Genomic DNA, 5012 nt, shown 5'->3' with positions numbered 1-5012 from the left:
TTCATGCTCTCAGACAGGTACAGAACACAAAAAATGGAAAGAAAAAAACCAGATTTCTTCCCATCTCCACTTGTTGGCTGCTGTAGAAATTTATGCAACTTCCAGTGCAATCGTTTGAGGCTGGACTCGAATCATGAGTACAATGTATGGATTGGGTGTGTTTTTACACAAATCTCAACAGCATGCATTTATGTTAACTTCTATTTGATGTCTCCTATTGGTTTATATGTTCCCCCTCTAGCTTCTTTCCCTGTTTGTAACTAACTATTTTTCTATTAATATTTATTAAAACTTTAGGGTATCTAAATTCAGTTTACCAAAACACTTGTTGGTATTTTTTCAAAAAAAACATTTGTTGGTGAAATGACGTGATTTGTTAAGACTAATTTAGTGTAATTGTACTGGTGGCGTGGATTGCCAGGGTAATTAATCATGTGCATTTTACAATACCTAACTTCCCCTACGGCACTGTACAATGTTGTTTAGTTAACTCAGCTTGGTAGGCTAATAAAACCTGATAAGAAAACAACTTTGAATTTTGCTGATGTTTTTCCTAGTATGGGTTACTAAAAATGGGTGGTCTTGACTAGCACGTTATTTTTTTTCCCATCATGGGTATTTTGCCCGAATTTTACTTCAGAAGCAACAAAATTACAAAGTTTTTGCAGAGGCAAGTCTTTGGAGTATGTTCCCACCGGAGAGTTTTTAACAGAAAAACTAAAACGTGAAAGCAGTAGCATCTAGCGGACCTAGGTTCGAGTGCTCGGGGAACGAATTGAACCGGTCTAGAATAAAAAAATTAAAAAATAGGTTAGGGTTTCCTCTATTGACTTTTCCATTAAAAAACAGAAAAACTAAAATGGCCATACAGCAGTCAGGAAAAAGAGCCCCTAAACAACCCAGCGAACATCTCTATCTCTACTAAAAAACCAGGTTAAGAGGGATGTTTTTTCCGTTGTGTGCCGCCACGTGTGACCTCGAGCTAATCAGTTTTCGTCCAGCTGCTAATGAACGTCATCCGTCCGATCAATTTCTGACACGATCTACGCATCGCACCCCATCCCCATCCTCCCCGACCCTCTCACCACGCGCCGCGTGACTCCATGCCCGCCTCCCCCTCCACGCCCGGCTCCCCCCTCGCGATGCGTCCAGTCTAGGGTTCCAGTTGCGGCATTGAGAGCACACAGCGTCGCTTGCGCCCGCTGTCACCATGTGTTGTGGCCTGCGTCCTGCGCGCCATGGCCTGCATCGCACGCCTCCTCCTTTTCTCCTTCCTTCCAATGCACGGGCAGCCGAGTAGAGCCGCCGCCACCCCCAGATCCGCCGCCTACCTGTCATCTCCCTCCACATCCATAGGTGCGCCACCCTCTACTCCACATCCGCCTATCGTTCCCCACCCACCTCCTCCGAGCCGTTTCCCCCGCCTCCTTCAAGCCCTCCGAGCCGTTGCTATCGGCCGACCAACCTGGTGACCATCACGTGCCCTCGTGGAAGTAGGCGATGCGGTGCCCGTGCGGCCTTGACGCAGCCTCTGCACCCATGGGAGATCGCCGCGCATGCCTGGCTCGAGTCATTCCCTGACGGCCGGCCGCCCACCGAACCCGAGGTCGACGTCTACATCGACACACTCCACCCTGAGCTCCCCTCCCTCCTCGTTCTCCTTGGCAACCAGGTAACCCGACGACACTCCCCTATTGCGAATCATCATGTGACTCTCCAGTTGTACAGTTGATGGGATTGATCGGCTTGCGTGCTTCATCAGTGTCTTTTTTTGCATCGAATCTAAGTATGGTGTGGTTTATTTCTGAATCGACCGATGACCACAGATCTGGGTTTACTCTATTGCTCTATCATAGAGGTCGAGCTTGTTTAGTGGGTTGAAACACTATACATTGGAGAGGCGTTCAGAGAGTTCCAGTATGTACATGTTCTTGTTCCTGTTGTTTCTTTTCCTCTGAAGTACTACTGCATGTACTATTATGTGTAATAGTTGGTACTTTTATATATGGGCCACATTTCTAAATAAATGTCGTTAGGCGTAGCTTAGCTATGCTCAGTATTTACTAGGGTTAATTGGATGCATACCATTACAATTGTCCGAGTTCACTGATGTGATATTACAATTCATCATATTGAAACCGTGCCATTACAATTTTTCAGCTCTTTGAAACACACCACTACTTACCCCTTCGATGTGTTTCTTAAAATTTATGGACCAAAATTCCCCCAATCTTGTTATTCCTCTCATCCCCTCTCTCCTTCCTCTCTCTCCAGCTCGCCGCCGCCCCTGCTCCCCTCCTCTGCTGCCACCGAGTCCCCTCCTCCCCTCCACTACCGCCAGCGAATCCCCTCCTCCTCTCCCCTCCTCTACCGCCGCTGACTCCTCTCCTCCTCCCCTTCCCTCCCCTACTGCCGGCAACTCCTCCCTTCCCCTCCCTTCTATGATGCCACTTCCCCTCCTCTCCATGGAGCGGCGTGCGGGGCAGTGGTGCGGCGCAGCCTCGTAGGCCTCACGGGCATGAAGCAGACGCGGGCCTCACAAGCATGGTGGTTCACGCAGTGCGGAGGCGGTGCACGCGGGCGGCATAGAGGCGCGGCCAAGCGAGCGCGGCTCGAGCGCGGCACGACGGCGTGGGTGTGGAGCAGGGGCAGAGGCGAGATGGCGTGGCGAGCGCCGAAGTCCACGCCGGGAATGAGGCTCAGCGTCGTTGCCGGCACGCGCGGGGCTGGGGTGGCCACCATCTTCTGCTCTACCTTGACGTACTGGCTGAGCACGTCGGACGCCATGGAGAGAGAGGAAGGAGAGAGGGGATGAAAGGAATAAGAATTCTGGGGTTATTTTGGTACATAAATTTTAAGAAACACATTGAAGGGGTAAGTAGTGATGTGTTTTTAAGAGTTGTAAAATTGTAATGGCACGGTTTTAATATGATGAATTGTAATGGCAGATCAGTAAACTCAAACAATTGTAAAGGCATGGATCCAATTAACCCTAGTTACTAGATGTTAATTTAGTAAAATTCTATCTTGACTCATGACTATCTTTTTTTTATTTGCAGGAATGAACTTTGCCATTTTAGTGGCCATGAGAGATATCCAAGGAAGGGTATTAGGTTCATTCATTCTGATTCCCAGTTATTCCCTTTCTGATGTTGGTGGTCATCTCTACCAAAAGTTTTGCTGTGTCATTGCCAGGAGATCACCCCCTTATGCAGACCAAATCCCTGTCTCACCTCTATGTTTCGATTATATTAGAAATTCAATTCCTTTGCTCTTGACCTTTTGTGTTGTTTTTCTAAGCCTAACTTATCTGTTGATCCTGCACTACTGGGGTGGGTACAGGAGGGGAGCAAAAGGGAATGTCGGTGCCAGGATATCGACGAGAAGCGACTGCCCAGACAGCGAGCTACACCAATCGGCATCAAGCCAGCTGCCCTCTCTCCTCTTGCTAAGTGTGATCAATTCTATTCATCAGTTGTCTGCATTGTTTTATTTGGTTTGCTATTGCCAGTAGAACGAACAATTAATAAGTAGTATGTGTTCATTACTTGAGTTCATCCTTTGCACCCCTTGAAATTGGCATTGGAACTGCAGTTAGAGTTTTATATCATTCTTGTAACTGACGTGTACAAACTGCCACAATAAAGTTGTGACATCCATGTGCCTAAAAGTTTGTCTTTTCATGCATATGCTCTAAAAAATAACCCTTCAATTTATAAGGCGTTAGTATTCTGTTCTAAGCAGCAAATTTCTTATGTTTGTTTATTCTGCTAACCAATGAATAATGCATGCTTGTCTCTTTCCACATTTATTTTACTTCCAAGGTAGCTGAAGAACATCAAGGTGAGGACCTGAACGTCATGCTGTAGATGTTGCATATGCTCGAGGAGGACATTTGTTTTTTGAGGACAATTTCCGTATGTTTTTTTTCTAGACTCTGTTTATTTCAGTTCTAGATTTTCCCTCTTCATTTGGTTGGAATTTTGGTTTGTCTTGGGGGCTAGAGGAATGGATACTATTATCTTTGCTGCAGTCTTGGCATACATAGTGTAAAATTTTGAAGTTTTCTGCAATCTTCCAGGGATCTTGGGTGATGCAAAGTTGACTGCATGGGAACTGTGGTAGAAGCAGGAGTTCTCATTCCTGAAAATCGCAGTGAGTTACCATTGTTTCATTTTTCATTTTGCACCGATGGTATACTCAAGTTCACAGCGTAATATGATTATATATTCCAGTATTTTCGCAGAGTAGTGCCAATAAAAGAGCAAAATGTTATTGCCGACATACTTGATGCTGCTCAAGAAGGATGTGAGATGGACTGGAGTAGGTTTTGCAGGGAGGTAAGGCTGAGATAGCCTCAGGGATCCCTCTTGCAGTAGCAAAGGTTGGATCACGTGACAAGTTGAAGCTTATCAAGCATTGCCTGTAGTTCATTGTATGTGCATCCAAAGGTGTCGTGAATGTCCAATTTATTTCTGACAAAAAGAAATACTACATGACAATTGCAGGTAACTTATGACATGATCAAGACCTTCTTGACAATTGACGGGCATGGATTGTCAGAGCAAGTTTTTGGTAATGCGCCTGCTTCCTCCCATGCAAGCGAAGCTGGCGGAAATGATAATCTAGGAGATGGTGCCCTAACAAGTGATGCAAAACCCTACAGCAAAGAGAGGCCAAACTGACAGTATGGTGGGTTCTGCTGAGGAGCCAGCAATGAAACAACAAAAGATAGAGGAGCACGGAGTTGAATCTTCTGGCACAACTGGTGTCCCTGAAGAATCTGTGCTAGAGTTTGTTGCTAGCCATGATGGGGTAAGCGGACACCCAATCATTCCTTCTAAAGCTCGGTTGGAAACCCATGTTGTTCCTGTCGTTCTGTGCTGACGGTTGACTATGTTTTCAGGTGTTCTTAGACAAGGTAGTCAAGCACTTCAACGGGTCCAGGAGAGAATCAGTTGTCGAGATATTGGACAGCCTCGAATCTGAATTCAAAATTTATAGGAAAAATA

The 5012-nt window shown here is 46.0% G+C and overlaps 1 long non-coding RNA gene across 1 annotated transcript; it reads left to right on the top strand.

The window, feature by feature from the left end:
• Positions 1–3515: 3515 nt before the first annotated feature.
• On the top strand, positions 3516–4336 carry LOC112885905. The gene is made up of 3 exons (XR_003227304.1): positions 3516–3917; positions 4082–4155; positions 4236–4336. It is a non-coding gene; the product is annotated as an uncharacterized LOC112885905 (long non-coding RNA).
• The last annotated feature ends 676 nt before the right edge of the window (positions 4337–5012 follow it).

This window comes from Panicum hallii, chromosome 1 (assembly GCF_002211085.1).
Source record: "Panicum hallii strain FIL2 chromosome 1, PHallii_v3.1, whole genome shotgun sequence".
NCBI lineage: Eukaryota > Viridiplantae > Streptophyta > Magnoliopsida > Poales > Poaceae > Panicum > Panicum hallii.
Note: the sequence above shows the minus strand (reverse complement) of the source record. Positions and strands in the feature narration are given on the sequence as shown.